Here is a 23437-nt window from a genome sequence, read left to right as displayed (position 1 = left end):
GAAGAATATGCAGATGTTTTTTATTCAACCCTAGGGACATACACAGGCCCGCCAATTTCTTTCAAGTTAGATCCCAACGTTGTCCCAATCAGGGTTAAACCTCGCAGGGTCCCCTTTGCCTTAAAACATAAAATTGATTGCAAAATTGATAAGCTTGTAGAACAGGGCGTGTTACAGCCTGTTGATGGTGGGGAGTGGGAAACTCCTATTGTCACTCCACTTAAGGCCAACAGGGAAATTCGCATTTGTGCTGATTATAAATGCACATTGAATAAGGCCCTCAAGCAGCATGCTTATCCAGTTCCAGTGGTCAACCATATTTTAGCCTCTTTGCAAGGGGGAACCATTTTTGCTAAAATTGATTTAGCACAGGCCTATCAGCAATTGCCAGTTGATGAGGCCACAGCCACGGCTCAAATGATCGTGACTCACAGAGGGGCATTCAGAGTCAAACGCTTACAGTTTGGAGTCAGTGTTGCAATGGGTATTTTCCAAGGGATTATGAAATGTACTTTTAAGGGTCTTCAGGGCATCTGCCCTTATTTTGATGATGTTCTTATTGCTGGGGAATCCCCAGAAGTGTTGGACAGAAGGCTCAGGGCTGTTTTCCAGAGGCTTCGCGAAGCAGGCCTAAAATTAAAGAAGAACAAGTTTAGTATTGGGGTCTCATCAACAGAATTCTTGGGTTTCTGCATTGATGCTAATGGCATTCACCCTGCTGATTCTAAAGTGAAGGCCATTAAAATGGCTCCTAGGGCCAAATCAAAAAGGAGAACTGCAAGCATTTTTGGGTCTCCTAAACTTTTATCACACATTCCTACCTCATAAGGCAGCAATAGCAGAGCCCCTCCACAGGCTGCTTGACAAAAAAGCTCCTTGGAAATGGACTAACGTACATGAAAAAAGTTTCCAGGATTTGAAAGCACTTCTATCAGAAAAGTACACTGTAACTCATTACATTGAGTCTAAACCTGTATGTCTTGCATGTGATGCATCTCCCTATGGGGTGGGGGCAGTCTTCAGTCACATAGAAAAAAATGGAAAACAGGTTCCTATAGCATTTTACTCAAGGACCTTGTCCTCTGCTGAGTGCAACTATGCCCAGATTGACAAAGAGGCCCTGGCCATAGTTGCTGGAGTTAAAAAAATTCATGATTATTTATATGGCAGGGATTTCACTATATACACTGACCACAAACCTCTGTTGGGACTGTTCACAACAGACAAACAAACCCCCCACATACTATCTCCAAGAATGTTGAGATGGCCTATTTTTTTGTCTGCATACAATTTCAAATTAATTCATAAACCAGGAAAGGAAATGGGCCATGCTGATGGCCTCAGCAGACTACCACTGCCACCAATGGATCCAGACCCAGCTCCTGCTGCTAGAATACTGTCCATACAGGACATACCTGAGCTTCCCTTCCATGCAGGGGATATTGCTGCTGAAACTGCCACAGATAAAATACTGAGTAGAGTGTTGTCATGGGTATACACGGGCTGGTTGGAAAAAAGTCCAGGCTCTGAATTTCAAAGTTATTTTGTCAGGAGGCATGAGTTGTCTGCACATAAAGGGTGCATATTATGGGGAAACAGAGTCATACAGTAGTTCCCACTTCCCTAAGAGACAGGGTCTTACACTCCTTACATGAAGGCCATCCAGGCGTTGTCAGAATGAAAGCCTTAGCTAGAAGCTATCTTTGGTGGCCTGGCCTTGATAAGGCCATTGAGGGTCAAGTCCATGGTTGTTATACATGCCAGCAATCTAGGCCTCAAATGCCACAGGCCCCAGTTCACAGGTGGGAGGAAATGCACACTCCCTGGTCTAGGTTTCACAAAGGCTATGCTGGGCCTTTTCAGGGGCAGCTTTTCCTGATAGTAGTGGATAGCCACTCAAAATGGCTGGAAGTAATTCCAGTTCCTAACATGACTACTGCTAGGACCATCCAGGTGCTGAGAAAACTCTTTGAAACACATTTAGTTTAGTTTTAGTTTTATTTAATTTATATACCGCCCTTCTCCTTGGTGGGGACTCAGGGCGGTTCACAGGGCATATATAAAAAAGACAATACAAAAATTAAAAAAAAGATTAAACCCATGCCCAGTTAAAAACAGTGAACAAATCTAAAACAACTATTAAAACCCATCCCCGTCAGGCCAGACCAGCTATTTCAAATAGGTGGGTCTTCAGGTCACGACGGAAAGTTCGGAGGTCTGGTGCCATCCGGAGCTCCACCGGCAGTTGGTTCCATAATGCCGGAGCGCCAACAGAGAAGGCCCTCCCTCTGGGGGCCACCAGTCGGCATTCCCTGACTGGCGGCACCCTGAGGAGGCCCTCTCTGTGGGAACGCACAGGGCGGAGGGGAGTTGACGCTGGCAGCAGGTGGTCCCTGAGGTATCCCGGACCCATGCCATGTAAGGACTTAAAGATCGTTACCAAAACCTTGAACCTCACCCGAAAGACAACTGGTAACCAATGCAGCTCGTGGAGCAAAGGTGTAACATGGGAGTACCGGGAAACTCCCAAGACAACTCTCGCGGCCGCATTCTGTACCAGTTGGAGCCTCCGAGTGGTCTTCAAGGGAAGCCCCATGTAGAGAGCATTACAGTAGTCAAGGCGAGAGGTCACGAGCGCATGAGTGACCGTACACAGGGCATCCCGGTTCAGATAGGGCCGCAACTGGCGCACCAGGCGAACCTGGGCGAAAGCCCCCCTAGTCACGGCCACTATATGATCTTCCAGGGTAAGCCGTGAATCTAGGAGGACTCCCAAGTTGCGAGCCCTATCCACGGGGGGTAAGAACTCACCCCCCATAGAAAGAGATGGAACATTTTGAATGTCCCGGGATGCCGGAATGTACAGCCACTCAGTCTTGTCAGGGTTGAGTTGAAGTCTGTTCCTCCCCATCCAGACCCGAACCGCCTCCAGGCAACGGGACATCACAGCGAGGGCATCACTGGGGTGGTTTGGGGTCGAAAAGAAAAGTTGGGTATCATCGGCATACTGATGATACCCAACTCCAAAACCACGAATGATCTCACCCAGCGGTTTCATATAGATGTTGAACAGGAGAGGCGAGAGAACCGACCCCTGAGGAACTCCACAAACGAGAGACCTAGGGGCCGATCTCTGTCCCCCTGCCAACACCGACTGCGTGCGTCCCAGGAGATAGGAGGAGAACCACTGAAGAACTGTGCCTCCCACTCCCAATCCCCTGAGACGCCGCAGCAAGATACCATGGTCGATGGTATCGAAAGCCGCCGAGAGGTCTAATAGGACTAGGACAGAGGAATATCCCCTATCCCGAGCCCTCCAGAGATCATTCACCAGAGCGACCAATGCCGTCTCCGTGCTGTACCCGGGCCTGAAACCCGATTGGTAGGGGTCCAGATAATCCGCTTCATCCAGGACCAGAGGGAGCTGATGCGCCACCACACTCTCGACAACCTTCGCAAGAAAGCGAAGGTTGGAGACTGGACGAAAGTTGTTCAAAACAGCTGGGTCCAAGGCAGGCTTCTTGAGGAGAGGTCTCACCACCGCCTCCTTCAAGACGGTGGGGAAATAACCCTCACTCAAAGAAGCAGATATAACCGCCTGGAGCCAGCCTCGTGTCCTCTCCCTAGCTGCATAAACCAGCCAGGAAGGGCACGGGTCCAACAAACATGTGGAGGAGCTCAGCCTCCCCATAATCCTGTCCACTTCATCAGGGGTCACAGAATCAAAGTCTTCCCAGATAACATTGACAAGACCGCCCGTGTCCTGATCGCCTGACTCTGCCCAGCTGGAGTCCAAACTGGTCCGAATCCAAGCGATTTTATCCGACAGATGTTGACTAAATTCCTCGGCACGACCCTGCAAGGGATCCTCCCTCACCTCCTGATTAAGAAGTGAGCGAGTCACCCTAAACAAGGCGGCCGGGCGATTATCTGCGGACGCGATGAGGGTGGAGAAGTAATTGCACCTCGCCACCCTCATCGCTGCGAGATAAGACCTAATATAGGTTCTTAACCGCAACCGGTCGGGTTCGGATCGGCTAGACCTCCAGCGGCTCTCTAGGCCCCGTTTCCGACGCTTCATCTCCCGGAGCTCCGCGGAAAACCATGGAGCTCGCTGGGATCTGCGCCGGGTCAGGGGCCGCAAGGGTACAACCCGGTCAAGTGCCTCAGTGGCTGCCCTTTCCCAGGCTTCCACTAAGGCATCCGCTGAGCTGTGAGAAGTGGAGGCAGGTGGGGACCCCAGCGCCGCTTGGAATCTATCAGGATCCATTAAGCGTCTGGGGCGGTACCATCTAATTGGCTCCGTACCCCCACGGCGGGGGGTGGCAAAACGGAAGACCAGCCGCAGGAGATGATGATCGGTCCATGACAGGGGCATAATAAATGGAGAGCCCCCACCTAGATCATCCAACCACCGTCTAGATAAAAAAATCAGGTCAAGGGTGTGGCCTCCCTCATGAGTTGGCTCTGAAATTACTTGCGTCAGGTCCATGGCCGCCATGGAAGCCATGAACTCCCGAGCTAGCTCAGATGAACCTCCCAGGGATGGTAGATTGAAGTCTCCCAAAACTATAAGTTTGGGAAACTCAACCACCAAACCCGAGAGGATATCGAGCAGCTCGGGCAGGGCTGCCGCTGTGCGACTAGGCGAAATGTACACCAGCAGCAAGCCCAACTGCGCCCCAGGACCAAATCTCATAAAGAGAGACTCATGGGTTGCCTGATGTCTTAGTTTCTGATAATGGGGCCCAATTCACTGCTGCTGAATTTCAGGCTTTTCTTACAGCTAATCTCATCAGACATGCAACGTCTGCACTGTTTCATCCATCTTCTAATGGACAAGCCAAATGCATGATGAGGACAACAAAGGAGGCACTCAAGCGCATTGTCACAGGTGACTGGCATCACAGATTGGCAGATTTTTTACGCCCGGCACTGCCACAGGTAAAAGTCCTGCAGAACTACATTGGGGGAGGAGTTTGATTACTAAACTGGACAGGTTGCATCCAGACAGAGTGGCAGCAGAAGCCTCTCAACCAAAACCCCCGAGGGGGCTGCACATGGGCGATTGGGTTTGGGCCAGGAACTATGGCCAAGGGAATTTATGGGTTCCTGGTCAAATACCCAAGGCATCCGGACCCCTATCTTATGAAGTGGGGTTGGAGGGAGGGCGAGTTGTCAGAAGACACATTGATCAACTCAGGAAAAGGTTTCCAGAATGGCCACTAAGTGAGGACTGCATCATAAGTCTCTCCCAAGGTCCTCAAACTTGTGGCCAAGCCAGCCCTCACTTGGACCACCAGTTTTTTTTACTTCTCAGTGGAGATGGATTCTGAGGAAGAACCGGGTAGCACGGGAGTGTAACATGGACCCGCTGGTGAAGCGAGCCAACCAAATTTCAGCAACTGCTGTGCCTACTCTGCTGAACAGACTGACTCTGGGATGGGCCAACCTGGTGAGGCCAGCAGAGCGTTTCAAATCCCCTTGACACTGGAGCACAAAGGGACATGAATCTACCCAGCCCACTGGGTAAGCTGGTAGACCACAAAGTGATGGGAACTCCAAGATGTTCCTCTAGGCCACACAAGCCTCCTGTGTACCTCACAGATTAAATTGTAAAATAAAGTGATGTATATTGTTGTAAGACTTGTTACCACTAACTACACTAACTGCATTGTGAAACTGCTCATTACTGCAATGGAAACCTGTTCATTAGACATTGTTTAATCTCACTGTAGCCACAGTGATTTTATTATTTTTGTTATTTTTATTATTATCACTACAGTTGTATGTGAGTTGATTAATATGTCTTGACAACTGTCAAGACTAATCGCGGTTGTCATAGTTTGATCTAAGAGGGGAGGGGTGTTATGTACTGGGCTTGTGGTGATACACCACGTGCGTTCCTGGAGCAGCTAACAGCTCTCCAGCAACCCAGACTAGCTGTCTCTGGTCCTGCAATTGGCTAGCCCCAGGCGGCAAGAGTGGGTTCAAACCTATTGCCTGCCACCTAGGGGCTAGACTATATATTGTGTCTGGTTGCAGCCCAAGTTTCAGTACAGTTCTAGCAAGAATAAAGTATGAGTTATCCTGTACTCAGCCTCGTGTCATCATTCCTGCAACCAAGAGCCCATGACTTAACAGTGAGAGTCACGGAAGGTGTGTGTGAGAGGCACAGTGTGGGTTGGGGAGTGGTATGAGTGTGTGAGGCAGTGTGGCACAGGTTGGAATGGCTGTGTGTGGGTCAGGAAAGGACTGATTGGCATGCAGGGTGCATGATAATTATGGACATCATGGAGGATGCACAAAGTTGCAATGGGGTGCATGAAAGGCACAGGGAGGGTCAGGGAGACTGCACAAGTGTGTGAGTGGATTTTCAAGAGGAGTGGCACAGGTTGGAAAGGATCAGGGAGGGTGCACAAGAGTAATGGTGCAGGTTGGGGAGGTTGTATACGAGTGCAAGGGGTACCTGAGAAGCACAGTGTTGGTTGTAAAGGGTGTGTGAGGGTGCAAGGGTAAGCGAGAGTAAGCATGAGAGGCATGGTGTGGGTTGAGTAGGAAGTGTGAGTAGGAAGTGTGGGTCTAGGAAGGTACAGAAGGCTATGAGGGATGTTGTACATATTTTTATAGTCCAGTACTTTCTCCCAGTACTTGGTAAGTATAGGACATTGTAAAAACATGTGTTTCAAAGAAGCATTATTACATCTCCAACAAAATGCTATGTTTGACAGTGCTTTCAATACAAACATAATGGAGTCCGGGAAATTCTAAATATTATTTTTATTGTATAACTCATAATTTAAAGTTCATTTACACTCTTGCTACAGAAGTTAAGACTCTTTCCTATAATCTAGACAGAATATTATAATCTTTAATTTTTTACTTCACCCATTCCTTACCATCTGCATATCAAACTGGTTTACTGATAACAAATATCTATAAAAACTAACAGTGGGTTTTTGTTTTTTTATTTATAAAGGATTTAACAAGTTGTTTTTGTATCTCAGGTGTCCCCAAAACCAAAAATGCTGCTGGTCCAAACCATGCTGTTAACAAATGTTGCAACCAGAAATATTGCCATTTGGCTATGTTTGACAGATAATATTCATCTGTTAGCACAGAGTATGTTAAAAATTTATCTTCATTATTTATCAGTTGGTCCAAAGTCAATATTCCCACTTCCCTCCACTTTTTCCGTATCACATCTCCCAATGTTTAAAGTTGGGTTTTTCCATATAATCTATTTGGCATGGGAAAAGGGGTCATTTCCCCCCATGTCCCAATGGGGCTCTTCAATTCCAAGAATATGTTCACAGAACATGGAACTACCAATTAATTAATGCCTTTGTTAAGTATTAAATATTGTAAATATTGGAAACCAACAATTGGTGCTAATTTTCCTATTTGGGCAACTTTGGAATGCAAACATATACTTGGATGGACAGCTGTAGGATCTATATACAATAGAACTCAAATATCTCTAGAAATAATTACAACACTTAAGATAGTTATAGAATATAATGTCCAATATTATGCGCCACAGGAATTTCAGTGCATCCTTTAAAATGTTACCATGCATTACTTATTTTAGCACTGAAAACTGCAAGCTTCTTACTTCTTCCTCTTTAAACAGGTTGTGATTATGAAAAGAATAGAAGCGGTGGGCAATCACACATTGGTTACTGATTTTTCCTTAGATGGGTTTACAACAGACCCATTTATACGCATAGTCTTTTTGTGGTGTTCTTTATTTCATAGATTTTATTTACAGCAGCTAATACAAACTAAGCTAAGAAAAAGAAATAGAAAAAGTACAAAGAAAGAGAAAGAAAAAAGAAGAAAGTAAGACAAAGAAAAGGAAAGAAAATATATTTAAAAATAACTTCTAATCTTCATCACAAATAAAAACAAATTTATTAACTCTTTCATCACTATGAAGTTACAGACAAATGTTTCTTCTTCCCATAACCCAATCCTTATCTATATGCAAATGCCTAAATTGTCACGTTTTCAGTCCTGATACCAGCTGGATGTCCATAAAAGGCTATCAGAACTTTATTAACATATTTTTTAAGATGACAATCTTAAGTGTGGGATCAATTCTTTCCAGATTTGTTGACTCCAGTAAGGCATTTGATAAAGTAGACCACAACCTACTCCTTGGTAAGCTAGAAAAAGATGGAACAGACAACATCACCACCAGATGGATCTGTAGCTGGCTGGCAAACCATACTCACTGAGTAGTCCTCAATGGTACTACATCCACATGGAGAGAAGTAAGCAGTGGGGTATCACAAGATTCCATCTTAGGCCCAGTACTCTTCAATATCTTCATCAATGACTTAGATGAGGGAATTGAAGGGGAACTCATCAAATTTGCAGATGACACCAAACTGGCAGGAGTAGCCAACACCCCAGAAGACAAACTCAAGATCCAAAAAGATCTTGACAGACTTGAACAGTGGGCCCTGTCCAACAAAATTATTTTCAATGTGGAGAAAAGCAAAGTTTTACATTTAGACAGGAAAAATCAAAGGTACAAGTACAGATAGGGTGAGACCTGGCTTAAAAACAGTAACTGTGAGAGGGACCTTGGAGTCCTAGTGAACAATCACTTGACCATGAGCCAGCAGTGTGCAGCAGCAATCAAAAAAGCTAATACAATCCTGGGTTGAATAAACAGAGGCATAGAATCAAGATCACGCGAGGTATTAGTACTGTTTTATAAAACCCTAGTAAGACCACACTTGTTATACTGCAGCCAATTTTGGTCACCATATCACAAAATAAATGTTGAGATTTTGGAAAAAAAATTCAGAGAAGAGCAATTAAGATAATCAAAGGCCTGGAGACTAAAACATACAAAGTACAGCTACAGGACTGGCTAATCTAAAGAAAAGAAGAAATAGGGGAGACATAATAGCAGTATTCCAGTATTTGAGGGGCTGCCACAAAGAAGAGGGGGTCACATTATTCACCAAAGCACCAGAGGGCAAGACAAGAAACAATGGTTGGAAACTGAACAAAGAGAGAATATTGGAATTCAACAGTATGCAAGCACAAGCAATAGAACACAGTCAAACTAGAGTCTTGGACTTCAAGAGAGCTAATTTCAATAAACTTAGAGTTTGGGAAGGGTTCCATGGATGAGAATCCTCAAGGGGAAAACAACTCAAGAAGCTTGGGAAATTTTGAGAAGTGAGATAATAAAAGCCCAGTCTAGCACAATACCAACGAAGAAGAAAAATAACAACTCTCAAAAGAAACCAGCATGGCTGCACAAAGAACTCTCTGATAAACTGAAAGACAAAAGGGACAAGTATAACAAGTGAAAAGAGGGGCACATAACTAAGGCAGAATATCAACAAATAGCCTGAGCCTGCAAAGATGAAGAGGGGAAAGCTAAGGCTCAAAATGAACTAAGGCTTGCGACAAAAGTAAAAAAATAACCAAAAAACCTTCTTTCAACATGTAAAAAACCAGAAAAAAGTCAAGGAAATGATTGGCCCATTAATGGGAGAAAGTGGCAAGAAGGTGACAAGCGACAGGGAGAAAGCAGAACTATTTAACTCTGTTTTTACACAAAGGGAAAAAACAGCCCAACCTGTCAAAAACAATACCATAAAAAACAGATTAGAAACACAAGTTAAAATAGGCAAGAAAATGGTAAGTGAGCACCTGTCCAGGCTAGGCGAGTTCAAATCATCAGGACCAGATGGATTACACCCCAATGTTCTCAAGGAACTGGCAGACGTGATCTCAGAACCACTGAACTATATTTTTCAAAGCTCCTGGAGCACTGGGGAACTACCGGAGGACTGGAAAAGAGCTGATGTAGTTCCCACCTTCAAAAAAGGAAAAAAAATGGATCCAGGAAATTACAGACCTATCAGCCTGACCTCATATCAGCCTGACCTCAATACCTGGGAAGATTCTGGAAAAGATAATCCAACAACAAATCAACAAACACCTAGAGGCAAAGTCATTACCAAAAGCCGAAATGGGTTTGTCAAAAACAGATCATGCCTGTTTTATTTTTATTCCCTTTATTATAGTTGATTCACGAATTTTAATCAGTAAAATCTCCAATGTTAAAACAAACAATGGTGATAGTGGGCATCCCTGTCTTGTGCCTTTTTCAAATGTCTCTGTTAATCCCCCATTAATTATAATTTGTGGCAATTGTTGTTGATATATAGCCCTAAGAGAATGTAAAAATTTATCCCCAAAATTCATTTTATCAACAACTTTCAATAAAAATTGCCAATTCAACTGATCAAAAGCTTTTTTAGCATCCAAAAATATCAATGCCGCAGGGACTTGGTTGTTCTTATCCAAATACTCAATTAAATTAACAATTTGTCTTACATTATATTTCATATATCTTCCAGTTATAAATCCAGACTGATCACTATGAATCATTTGCTTCAAAACTTGCATTAATCTATTTGCCAATAGTTTTGAGAAAATCTTATAATCTGTATTCAAAAGCGATATAGGTCTACAATTCTTAGGCTGGGTAAGGTCTTGGTCCTCCTTTGGAATCAGCGATATAAAAGCCCTTCTCCAAGATGGAGGCACTTCTCCTCCAATCTGGATATTATTAAAAAGTTCCTTTAATGGTTCTACCATCTCTGCAAATAATATTTTAAAATAAATTGCTGATAATCCATCTGTACCAGGAGCCTTACCCACTTTTAGCTGCTTAATTGCTAAAATAATTTCCTCAGAAGTAATTAAACAATTCATCTCCTTTCGTTGTTCGTTTGAAAGTCTAGGGAAATGTGCTGCCTGTAGGTACTTATCTATATCTAAAGCCGGTATATTTTCACTAGCATATAATTTTGTATAAAAATCTAAAAAACTCTTTTTAATCAACTTTTGTTGATACACCTCTTTACCTTTATATTCTATTTTCTCTATAATACGTGATTTCTGCTACATAGGTAACATAATAAAGCCACATCATTCAAACATAATCAGCAAAAGTCTGTTAAGTTAGAAGAAAGAAGAATATATCAATTTCATATCTTTCCTTCCATTTACAGAGTAATTTATCATTTTCTCTAAGAATGCAGTAAAAATCCTTTCTCATATTCTCATATTTTTGCTTTCATTTTTTTCCTTTCGCTGTTTCCTTGTTTGGTAAATGAATAAATAATCACAAAAACAACAAAAGACTGATTACTACCAATAATCTGATTTTTTTCCCTGAAAAGGCTCCAAGGCAAGTGATGATTACAGCTGAGTTTCCAAGTGCCCTCAAGGTAGAAGTAAACTGTTTACTTGGAGAACTCAGCTAGCACAGGGGAGAGTGTTTTTTTTTTTCTTACAAAAGAAAAAACTCCCTTGGGAGCATTAGGAAAAAATCTTTTGGAGTTATAATAATATTCCCATTTCAGATTGTCAAGAGGACAGATATATTGCAACTGCTTCCATAGGAAAATGAGACTGCCTAATCTCAGGAAGGAGCCATATGGTTATTTTACTTGGGGAAAAATAATACGCCCACATAGGCTAATCGGTTGGCTTTTTCAAAAGATCTTAGCAGGAAACTGTGTTTGGCTTCATTCAGGTAAGTTGGATGTCTTGTGGAATAATGTATGTAGATGTCTCCTAAGCTTCTGCCATTCTAGGAGATAGGTCTATACTAGTCATCCTGTGGCCCTTCTTATCACATCTGATGGCCAAGGCTGTGAGAGGCAGGCTCACACAGGTCCAGTCCTGCCTTTCTTTGAACAGAAGAAGTTCCAAGGTGTTCAGAAGTGGCTCATCTTTCCACCTTCTGATTCCTCCCAGAAGCAGGTCCTTGCATGGTGGAAGCTGACTTCAGAACCATCCTCTTTGGGGACAATCAAATAAAATTAGGATTAAATGTGGTTCTCTATAATTTCGTGCAAAGAGTGATGCCTGAGATTGAACCTGAGTTATAACCTTGTGCTCTTGCGAGCTAGAGGATTGTATGACAAATAGACACTTCAAAGAAGATACAAGAAATGTTGAAATGCTGTTATTTTCTGGAGGAGGATTTCAACGGTCCAGAAGTATTAGTTTTCCAACAAAGAAGAGCATCCTTGTATTAGATAATATGGACATCACAGTACTTTTTGGTTTGGAGGGAAGGATTTGGGCTTCAGGTAGTTTATGTTAATTAAGGAATTTGCATGCATTAAGCAAGTAAGATTTAAAAGGTTGAATACTGAAGGTGTCCCAGAATCAAGTAATTTATGTCAGCAAAGATGGATCCATTTATTGAACTACTACTGCTATTGTAATACTATTTTATTAGTATTATGGTAGAAAAGACACTTGATATTTGCTTTGATTTTGTGGAATCTGCTAATTTTGTCTTTCCCAATAAGTTGCCTTCTACATGTTAAAATTACAGCTCCCACAATCACCAAGTCATCACTCTCTGGAACTTTGAATAAGTCTGATTTTTATTTTTATTTTTTGGAATTGCCCTCCTGTCCATTGTGTTGAGGGCAGGAAATTTTCATACGCTAACCCTTGCATCTTTGTTAACAGTCATTCTCTTTCAAAGCTCTCGCACACCCACATATGTGGAAGTTATTCATACTGTATTCACTATGGGGTCAATGCCTACAGAGGTGGATAATATTATAAACTAAGCCCCTCCATGGACCCTTACCCTTCCTTTAACAAAAGGCACAACTCCTTGGAGTCCTGAAACATCAGCTGGGGATGTCAACACAATTGGCATTAATATTAGCAACAAAAATAAACATGCAAACCTCAATTTTATTGCACTAATAATCTCCCCATTTTATAAAGGTTACAGTTTTAGTGCACTGTTAAATAAATGGTGTAAAAGAAAGAAGATAAAAGGATAGCAAATGTGAAAAAAGGAAACAATCTATGCAACTGTTTAGATATACTTTTAGCCTTTCCAAAAAAAGCAGCAGGTGTTGCATCCTGAGTACTTCTTGGACTTTGCTGTTTCTTTACCAGTCAACAAGAGACCTTCCTATTCATCCAACTCTGATCAGATGTATTCGATGGTTTTGTTTGCCTTAATTTGGGATATTATAGATTGCATTGTCATAAACCCTCCTTTTATTTCTTTTTCCCTTTGTAGTCCTTAAAAATATTGTGATGGCTTACTTTATTGATTTAAAAGTGATTTTATAATACTAACTTTGTACCTGCATGGCCAACAATCTTAGCAGCTGCAAAATTAAATGTGTGTCCTTAACAACTGGAGAGTACAACATGAACAATTCAAGCACAATTCAAGCACAAGCATTTATTACAGGCATCTTGAACAAAAAGGAGAGAAAAGAAAAAAGAAGGTATAAGACAAACTGTATAGCACACCCTGCCACGCATTAAAAACATTTTGGAAGCAGTAGAATGCAGCTTCCAAGATCTGCAAGTGGGCATTGCACACTGCCCAGAGGCTACTGTACAAGGACATATTATGCATTGTAAACATCATTTGGAGATAGAGATACTTCCAATGTAATCTACTGGATCCCCTGCATGGATTGACCCTGTGACTATGTAGGACAGAAGGGAAGGAAGCTAACCACCAGATTGCAAGAACACAAGTGAGAGGTCAGAAAAGGAGAACCAAACTCACTGGTAGCAATGAAGGAGGACACTCCTTTAGTTTCACAGCAACTAAGGTCATTGACCATGCAGGTACAAAGACAGCCAGGGAAATGACTGAATATCTGGGAAACAGGCTCCTTGTCAGTTAACAGGAGTGCTGATTTACCACCAGCTGATCAAATACTTAGGAGCTGAGGGCTTGGCAGCACAAGGAAGTGACAGCCAATCACCAGCCATCAACACACCAATCAGCCCATAGGAAAGCACAGCACAGCCCAAAGCACATATTCCAATACAGAGAAGTTCCCTGAAGACGGGCTCCAGCATGAGTCCAGAAGCTCAGAAGAGTAAAACTCTGCTCCTGGTGACCGACCCAAATTTGATCTCGCATAATTTAACTCTTTCTGAAAATATGATAAATTTTATTCCTCCACCCATCTGTGACATTTTTCTAGATGAAAATTGTTGCCTACACTCATCACAATAGTCAGATAAGGTTAGTACCTTCTTTGGGTAGTTTTGGCAAAAATCACGGAGTACATCCAATTCAAGCATGAATCCTGTACATATTTATGGAATGTTCAAAAACTAGAAGCAAAATCAGTTTGGGGCAAAATTAGCAACAGGATATCAACTGTGTCAGGGTATTTTTCAACCTATGCTTCAAAATCATAACATGAATTTTCTGTTGTGGGACTGAGAACTGCAAAATATTTCTCTTTCCACTCTAAACAGGTTACAATTATGAAAATGAGGGAAGTGGAAAGCAATTGGACACTGGTTACTGAATTTGCCTTGGTTGGGTTTACAACAGACCCATTTCTACGCATAATCTTCTTTGTGCTGTTCTTGGCTTCCTACATCCTAACACTGACTGGGAACCTGGGCCTCATGTCCCTGATCTACCTGGACTCCCGCTTGCACACACCCATGTACTTCTTTGTGGGCAGCCTTTCCTTCCTGGATATTTGGTACTCCTCGGTCTACACTCCTCGGATCTTGTCTGACTGTGTGTCCAAGAACAATCACATGACCCTTGCTGGTTGCACAGCCCAGTTCTTCTTCTCTGCTGGATTAACCTTCAGTGAATGCTTCTTACTGGCCTCCATGGCCTATGACCGCTTTGTGGCCATCTGCAACCCACTCCTTTATGCCACTGCCATGCCCAAGAAGCTCTGTGTCCAACTGGTGGTGGGATCTTATGTAGCGGGGTTTGCCAATTCAATTGTACACACTGGTAACACCTTCCGCCTACATTTTTGTGGTAATAATATCATAAACCACTAATTTTGTGATGTACTACCACTTGTGAAGATGGCCTGTGATGACACACAAGTACACAAACTCATCCTGAAAGCTACCATTGGTTGTAATTTGCTAGTAACCACAGCTATCATTGTGAGTTCCTACATTGGTATTGGTGAAGTAGCCTAAGGACCACTCGGGACGACAGGCTAGTTAACAACAGGGTTTATTTAGTACAAGGCAAACATAGAATAACTTGTCCGGCTTTTATAGCCGGCAGCTGGCAGCGAGGGCCAATCAGGAGTGTTCATTTTGGCGCCGCGTCAAACCGGGACCAATCCGCGTCGTCTTCTGTTGACAGCTCCGGCTTCCGCATGGTTTGGTGTTTTGACAGCCGCGAGCTGTCAGTGGTTGTGCCTGCGCTGTGCGGGGAACTTTGACAGCTCAGGCTTCCGCCTGGTCCGGTGTTTGACAGCCGCGAGCTGTCAGTGGTGGCGCCTGCGCTGTACGGGGAACTTTGACAGCTGTCAAAGTTCCCGCGTGTTTTTTCTGTCAGGCGGCTTTCCTAGTCTTTACAATCTGTTAATGCAGTATTATTACTGTTTACATATACAACACACCCCTTACCCCTCCCCTGGCGCGTTTCCTCCCTCTTGGACGTTGGAACCTGCCCACTGATAGTCTCTTAGGTAGGTGGGGGCTCTTCGATTCCTGTTGGAGCGGCGAAGGGGTGGGGGATTGTTTGGTTCTGGTAGTTCGTTCCCCTGCTGTTCTTCTTCCTGGTTTGGCATAGGAAGTATTTCCGGGGGGGGGGTTGTAGCTCGGAATGCTTTGGGTTCTCAGAGTTGTGTGGTGGTTGTCTGGGTCTGAGTTGGTCAATATGGCGGCGTATGTTGCCGTGTGCTTGTGTGGCAATAAGGTATGAAATGGGTCCGGTTTGTTTTAGTACTGTCCCTTGGACCCACTTGTTTTTATCCGTGTATGACCGTGCCCATATCAATTGTCCTGGGTTGAGTGTGCGGTTTGGGTAGGGGAGCTCTTTTTCTTCTGGGTATGTGTCAGGGTGCAGTCTATCGAGTCGTGTTATGAGCCTCCTCCCCCATCTCAATTCCGCTGGTGATTTGCCCGTTGTTGTGCATGGGGTTGTGTGTTGTGACAAGAGGAACTGGCTGAGACGCCTCTGCCAATTCCCTTTAACGAATTTTTTCAAGGCTTCTTTTGTGGACCGTACCATAATTTCAGCCATCCCGTTCGACGATGGGTGGAACGGCGCCGACGTTACCAGCCTAATACAATTCTTCATAGCGAACATCTGAAATTCACGAGAGGTGAATTGAGGTCCGTTGTCTGAAACTATGGTGTCTGGAAGGCCATGTGTGGCGAATATTTTTCTTAAGGCTTGAATAGTGGATTCGGACGTTGTTTTTCTAAGGGGAGTGACTTCTAGCCATTTCGAATAGCTGTCCACTACAATTAAGAAACTTTGGCCCTGGATAGGTCCTGCAAAATCTAAATGTATACGTGACCAAGGGTTCCTTGTAGTTTCCCATTTGTGGATCGGTGCTTGGGGTGGCTCGTTTCGGGTCGCCTGACAGGTATAGCACCCTCCCACGTACTTTTCTATTTGTTTATCAATGCCTGGCCACCATACATAACTTCTAGCCATCGCTTTCATCTTTACAATGCCTGGGTGTCCTTCATGTAAAATGTGTAATGTTTGGTCTATGTTTTTCTCTGGTATGATGACCCTATTTCCCCACAGCAGGCATCCCCTATGGGTGGAGATCTCATTTTTCCTGTTAAAATATGGTTGGAATTGGGGTTGTGGGTTTTGAGCTGGCCACCCTGTTGTGGCCCATTTGAGGATTCTGGTAAGTATTTTGTCTTTGGCTGAATTGTTGGCTATAATGTTTGCAGTCAGGGGGCAATCTGGAAGTTGGGAGATTGCTAAAATCAGACCAGCTGGGGCTGGGTCAGAGTCCTTGTTTTGCATGGGCAGTCTGCTGAGGCAGTCTGCGTGTCCTAATTCTTTTCCTGGTTTATGTATTAGTTGATAGGAATAGGCTGCTAAGAATGTGGACCACCATAATATTCTCAGAGAGAGAATTTGTGGTGTAGTTTTATTCCAAGTGAATATGCCCAGCAGGGGTTTGTGATCAGTAAATATAGTAAATGGCCTCCCATAAAGGTAGTCATGAAATTTTTTGACCCCTGCAACTATTGCTAGGGCTTCCCTGTCTATTTGTGCGTAATTCCTTTCTGCTTTGGTCAGAGTGTGTGAATAGAAGGCTATGGGTCTTTGTGTACCGTCCTTGAATAGATGACTTAATACAGCCCCGATTCCATAGGGAGAGGCATCGCAAGCGATGCATATTGGGGTATCTTCTCTGAATAGGGTGATAGTTGAGCTATGACAGATAATCTGTTTTAATGATTGGAAACTATTCTCATGTATCTTGGTCCAGGACCAAACAGTACCCTTGTCCAGGAGCCTATGCAGGGGCTCCGCGATAGTGGCTTTATGGGGGATGAAGGCATGGTAGAAGTTTAATAACCCTAAAAAAGCTTGAAGCTCTTGTTTATTCCTTGGGCTGGGTGCAGTTTGAATAGCCCTTAGTTTTTCTGTGGTGGGGTGGATGCCCTGGCCGTCTATTTTGTACCCTAGGAATTCAGTGGATGTGACTCCAATAGAGCACTTTTCTCGCTTAAGTTTGAGGCCGGCTTCTCTGAGCCGGCTCAGCACAGCTGACAGCCTGTCAGCTAAGTTTGCTTCGTTTTCTCCGGCGATGAGAACATCGTCGAAATAGGGGCAGACCCCGGGTATTCCCTTCAGGGTCTTCTCCATGATACCCTGAAATATACCTGGGGCCGCCGATATGCCGAATTGGAGTCTCTTTACTTTAAAGGCACCGCGGTGGGTGACAATTGTCTGGGCTTCCGCGGTGTCCTCAGTGACTGGCAGTTGTAAATACGCCTGCGTGAGATCGAGTTTGGCGAAAATGGCACCAGCACGGATGGAAGCAAATACGTCCCTTACCGCTGGCACCGGGTAAGCGTGGGGGCTGAGGGCTAGGTTGACTGTCGCTTTATAGTCTGCGCAGACTCTCACTTCTCCATTAGGTTTAATTGGGGTGACAATAGGGGTCTCCCAGGTCCCCCCCTCCGTTGGTTCAAGCACCCCGAGGCCTATGAGGCGATCAAGTTCGTTTTCTATTTTTTCTTTTAGGGCAAAGGGTACTCTCCTAGCTCTTATCTTAATTGGTTGGATTGCTGGGTTTAACTGTAAGGAGATGGGGGGTCCAGTGTATTTTCCTAAAGTGCCATCGAAGACGTCTGCATATTTGTTGCAAACGGCTTCTAGGCTGGGTGATTGAATTGTGTTTACCCCCGTTATGGCGATCCCTAGCGGCCCGAACCAGTTTAACCCTATCAAGTTGGTGCGGTTCCCTGGCGTAACTAAAACCTCTAAGGGACCCTTGAACCCCTTGTACTGCACTATGACCGTAGCCCTCCCTTCCAGAGGAATGGGGGTTTTCTGGAAGTCAGCTAGGTGTACTTGGGTTTGCCTCAGGGGAATTTGTCCCTTGCCTTGCCGACAGATCTCCTGATACGTTTTTAATGAAATTAAGGAGACTGCTGACCCTGAATCCACCTCCATGTGGCAGGGTACCCCCTGAATTTTTACCCAGACCTTAACCTTTGCGCTTAGGCTGTTTACCCTGTCAATTGTCTCTACCAGGGGCCCTGGCGGTTTTTCTCTGCTGGCTTGGGTAGCTGGCCTACCTGGGGAGTTTGCCTCCAGATCATGGACATTGTCACGGCCCTTGCTGCGGCACACCGGCTTGATGTGGCCGGTCTTTCCGCAATTGTGGCATTTAGCGTTTCTGAATCGGCAGCTTCCCCGGGCATGGTTGCCCCCGCAGCTGGCACAGGCGGCCCGTTGCTCGTAACGTGGCGGCGGCGGAGGGGGGTTCCTGGACCTACGGCGGTCTGAAGTGTCGCCTCTCCTTGGTTGCCTGCGTTCCATTCTGCGCTGCAGGGCTTCTCCGTCGGTGAAATCCACCGACTCTTCGCTGTCGCTGAAGGTTGCGCTCTCTTGGAAGACGGTCGCTGGGCTCTCTGGGGTCGCGGTTGTCGGCTTCTTCTTGTGGCTGTGCTCGTAGGCCATTATTTCTCTGGTCAGCTCTGCCAGGCTCATGTCGGTTTTGGATGTTAGCTTCTTCTGCAGCTTCTCGTCCCTCAGACCGATCACCACCTGGTCTCTGATGCGGTCCTCCAGGTCGGGGAAACAGCAGTTCCGTGCGGCGTGTCTGACCCCGGCGATGAACTCGTTGGCGGGCTCGTCCGGCCGCTGTTTCTTTTGGGCGAATTGGACCCGCCAGTACAGTTCTGAGCGAGCCGGCATATAGTACTTGTTCAGCTGGTCCACCAGGTCCGCGTAGGAGACTTCTGTGATGGGCACCGGGCTGAACAGGCCAACGGCTGCATCATACACTGGAGGTCCGCTGATGTATAGAAGAGCGGCGGCCTTTGCTCTGTCGTCAGTGATTTTACTGACGAGGAGGAATCCCTCGACCTGGCCTAAGTGTGATTGCCATCTCTCGGGATGGCGGGTATCAAATTCCCTCACACGCCCGAAGTTTGCCATGTCGTCCGGTCCTGGGTTGCTCCTTTGGAAGTTAAAACTTCCCGTGACAGCTCTTGCCGGGAACTCTCTTCCTCGGCCGTGACTTCAGCTCCGGAGCGATCCCACCCTCGTCGCCAGTGAAGTAGCCTAAGGACCACTCGGGACGACAGGCTAGTTAACAACAGGGTTTATTTAGTACAAGGCAAACATAGAATAACTTGTCCGGCTTTTATAGCCGGCAGCTGGCAGCGAGGGCCAATCAGGAGTGTTCATTTTGGCGCCGCGTCAAACCGGGACCAATCCGCGTCGTCTTCTGTTGACAGCTCCGGCTTCCGCATGGTTTGGTGTTTTGACAGCCGCGAGCTGTCAGTGGTTGCGCCTGCGCTGTGCGGGGAACTTTGAGAGCTCAGGCTTCCGCCTGGTCTGGTGTTTGACAGCCGCGAGCTGTCAGTGGTGGCGCCTGCGCTGTACGGGGAACTTTGACAGCTGTCAAAGTTCCCGCGTGTTTTTTCTGTCAGGCGGCTTTCCTAGTCTTTACAATCTGTTAATGCAGTATTATTACTGTTTACATATACAACACAATTGGGGCAGCCATAGTCCGCATTCGCTCAGCTGCAGGGAGACGCAAAGCCTTCTTCACTTGTTCAGCCCACCTGGTCTCAGTCACCCTTTTTTATGGCTCCATTCTCATCATGTATTGCAGATCGAACTCTCAACACACTCCCAACTGGGACAAGACAAATGCTTTGTTCTATACAGTAATCAACCCTCTGGTCAATCCTTTGATTTACAGTTTACGCAACAAAGATGTGAAGGCAGCCTTCAAGAAAGTCTGGGGGAAATTTCTAGCACAGAAAAGAATGGCCCTGATAAATTCTTTATTCAAATTAGATTGCAGATGCATAAATTAGCCTCTAGTGTGAGCCTTCCTTCCTTCCTTCCTTCCTTCCTTCCTTCCTTCCTTCCTTCCTTCCTTCCTTCCTTCCTTCCAACAGTGAGAAAGGCAGCATGTCCTCAAAATATCCACACTCATTTCATTTAATAGCTGTTTCCCATGAATGCATCTTCCCTCAACTTTTCCTATCTAGTAGCATCCTCAAAGTTATGTACACAAGCAGAGAAAAAGAATTTAAAAGAGTAGACAGAGTGTAAATGAAATCATTAGACGATCATAAGAAAATGTGTGTGTGGGAAAGGCAAATACTTATGGAAGAAAAATATGCTTAACTTTCTCTCAATCTATATCCCCACTTTGAAAATTAGCATAGGGTGTTCTCACAACCACATTCACACACTCATTGACTTCTCAAATTGGGAGAAATGCATTCCATCCTTAACTGCATTGATTCAACACCTAACATCTGTTTTAGCAATCTGACCAGCAAATCTGTCTAAAATCGCTAATTTAAGCACAGCCATTCGTGAATTTCCCTAACTTTGTTTCTTCTTCCTGCAAGTATCACAATCTGACACGAAAGACAATCACAGATTCCCCTTTTTAAATGAAGGTTGGATGGGGTTGATTTACTGTTTTGTTAGTTACCTTGATATAACATTTAGCCACCTATCAAGTTATCAAAGTGACAGGTTAGGGCCACACTGTACTCAGTGCCTATAGTCTGAAATTCTTCCAAGGGCAGAAAAGAGGAGAATTTACAAGTAGTTCCTCCATGTCTCCTGGGACCAAGCAAGAGGCACCTATACCATAAGCACTCATGCTTCCAGGGACAACGGCTTCATCAGAAGAGGACTAGCCTTGATTTTTAATTACAGATCTACCCCTTGTTTAAAAAACAAGCAGGAACTGAGTTTATATGGAATCTACTTATACAAATGCATCCCAAAGGAAGAATGAGAGGGAGTTGTCTCACGGGAACCAGGCAACTGTTTTTCCTGCAGCACCAGACAAAATGGAAGAGGGAAGATGCTAGTGGCCAGAGGGGAGGGACAGCCTGACGGGGGCAGAGGAGGAGGGGCAGACAGGATCAGAATGAACCCTTAGGAGAAGGCAGGAGAGAAGGTGAAGAAAGCCATGAGAGGACATTTTTTAAAAAAATCAGAAATGGTTATGAAAATAAAATTATGCATTAAATCAGGAAAACAAATATAATAGGAAAGAAGCTCAGATTAACTCCACCATTATTTACTGGGTATAAGAGGGAAGGAAGAGGAAACACAGTCACATAATTATGGTTGTGTTACTGCAGCCCTTTTCAATAAAGCAGAGTTCCCATGAAACTTGTGGAGTCTGTTTTGTCAACTGGCTTACCCTGAAGGGAAGACATAACATAAAGTGGGAAAGAATTTGGGGGAAAATAAATTGATCAACAGAATGGTATTAGTCCCTGATCAGATGCTATGGATTGGGGAGAGGACATTGAGGACAGGCCAGAACACCACTGTTGAGATAGTGGGATGGCCACTCTCAGGGAAAGGCCCCAAATAGGTTGATCTTGTGGCTTGTTCCACTTAGTTACAGGTCAGTAGACCTTTAAAGGGCTGAGTTTTCAGCTGCTGCTGCTAAATGCTGAGCTGATCTCCTATAAGGCTGTCCTCATCTGTGACTTGATCACAAATGAGGGGGTTGACCTAGTGTACACTGCTGAAACCTGGCTGTTCTTAGAAAGAGGTGTTCTCTTCTCAAACATATGAAAGCTTTTATGCTTAGAAGGTACTGAGTCTGCCGGCACTCATATTTTGGTGCTGTAGGTTGCTCACAAAGAGACTGGTGTTTTCCCTTCACCACACAAGTCATAGAGAACATCCTAGAAATTTTCTAATTTATTCTCAATAAACGTACTTGAAGATGAAAGAAACAGAAGAATCAGGAATATATTTATGGATTTATAATCATGACAAGCCATTTCTGAGAATGTTGCCTAGAAAAATCACATGGACTTGTTTCTGCAATCAGTAGGAGTCAGAGTGGATTCTGGCAGGTGGGATGTTGAGGATTGTCATTGAGGAATCTATGCAGACTGTAGGGGTATTTAATGTTCTCAAGAATTTCTTCAATCTTCTGCACCAATGAAAAGGTACACTGCATGTGCAGTGAAACAGTCCACAGCCAAGGAACAGCTTCTATCATAATTGCCCAATAGCTTATTTTGCAGAATATTCTTCTGTGAATTGCAGAAAGAAACAGAGATCTTACTGTCTTGCAGCTCCCAGTGAAATCTTTTGGAAGAGTCCTTGATCTTCTTGTGCTCTCTCCTCAACCATTTGGCACAATTTGTTTTTAAATCAGATTTTTAAAAAGTTTGAGCAGTTTTTAATTTGGTTCTTTTTTGTTGTGTCAGAGTTATAACCATTTCACGAGCAATTGTTATAACTGTTTCATTGCTCAAACCTATACACAAGAATCTAGTCAACTAAAGTTCAATACTAAATTGGCACCAAATGAGGGTCAATGGAATTTAAGAGGGGTTGGACTTGGACCATTAGTGGGAACATAACAACTCTAGTCTAGGCTGATGACTCATTTAACTCCACCACCCCCAGCTCTGGCTGCTCTTCTCTTACACTATTTCAGAAATGGTACACATCTGCATTTTTAATTTTGTGGGGGTTTTTCTCTGCTGATTACCAAATCTGCATTTCAGAGGTTTTTTTCCAGAAAAGGTCTGGACAAGTGATGAGTGCAGCTGAATTTCTAAATGGCCTCAAGGTGGAAGATAAGTGTTTATCTAAAGAACTTAGTAGCCTCAGGGAATCTTTTCTTAGATAAAACTCCCTTTGGAGGAGTTAAGGTAAAAAAAAGCTCTTTTGGCATCATATTACGGTAATATTCCCACTTCAAATCATCAAATGCTTCCACAGGGAACTGGGATTGCCTAATTTGAAGGAGCATTGTGGGTATCTTGCTCAGGAAGACATAAGACTCCCATATAGGCCAATATATGGGCTTGTCCAAATAGACTTAAAGGGAAAATGAACTCGGCTTTGTTAAGGTAAGTCTGATGCCTACTGGGAACAATTAATCTTAGAGAG

The 23437-nt window shown here is 44.3% G+C and overlaps 1 pseudogene across 1 annotated transcript; it reads left to right on the top strand.

Annotated features, from left to right (window-relative positions):
• Window positions 1-14325: 14325 nt before the first annotated feature.
• Window positions 14326-20358, top strand: LOC308671048 (olfactory receptor 9G4-like; annotated as a pseudogene). The gene is made up of 2 exons: window positions 14326-14995; window positions 20039-20358. The product of its transcript is annotated as an olfactory receptor 9G4-like (transcript).
• The last annotated feature ends 3079 nt before the right edge of the window (window positions 20359-23437 follow it).

Source organism: Vipera berus, assembly GCF_964194415.1.
Source record: "Vipera berus genome assembly, chromosome: 1".
NCBI lineage: Eukaryota > Metazoa > Chordata > Lepidosauria > Squamata > Viperidae > Vipera > Vipera berus.
The sequence above is the reverse complement of the archived record's forward strand: the minus strand, read 5'-3'. Positions and strand labels throughout refer to the sequence as shown.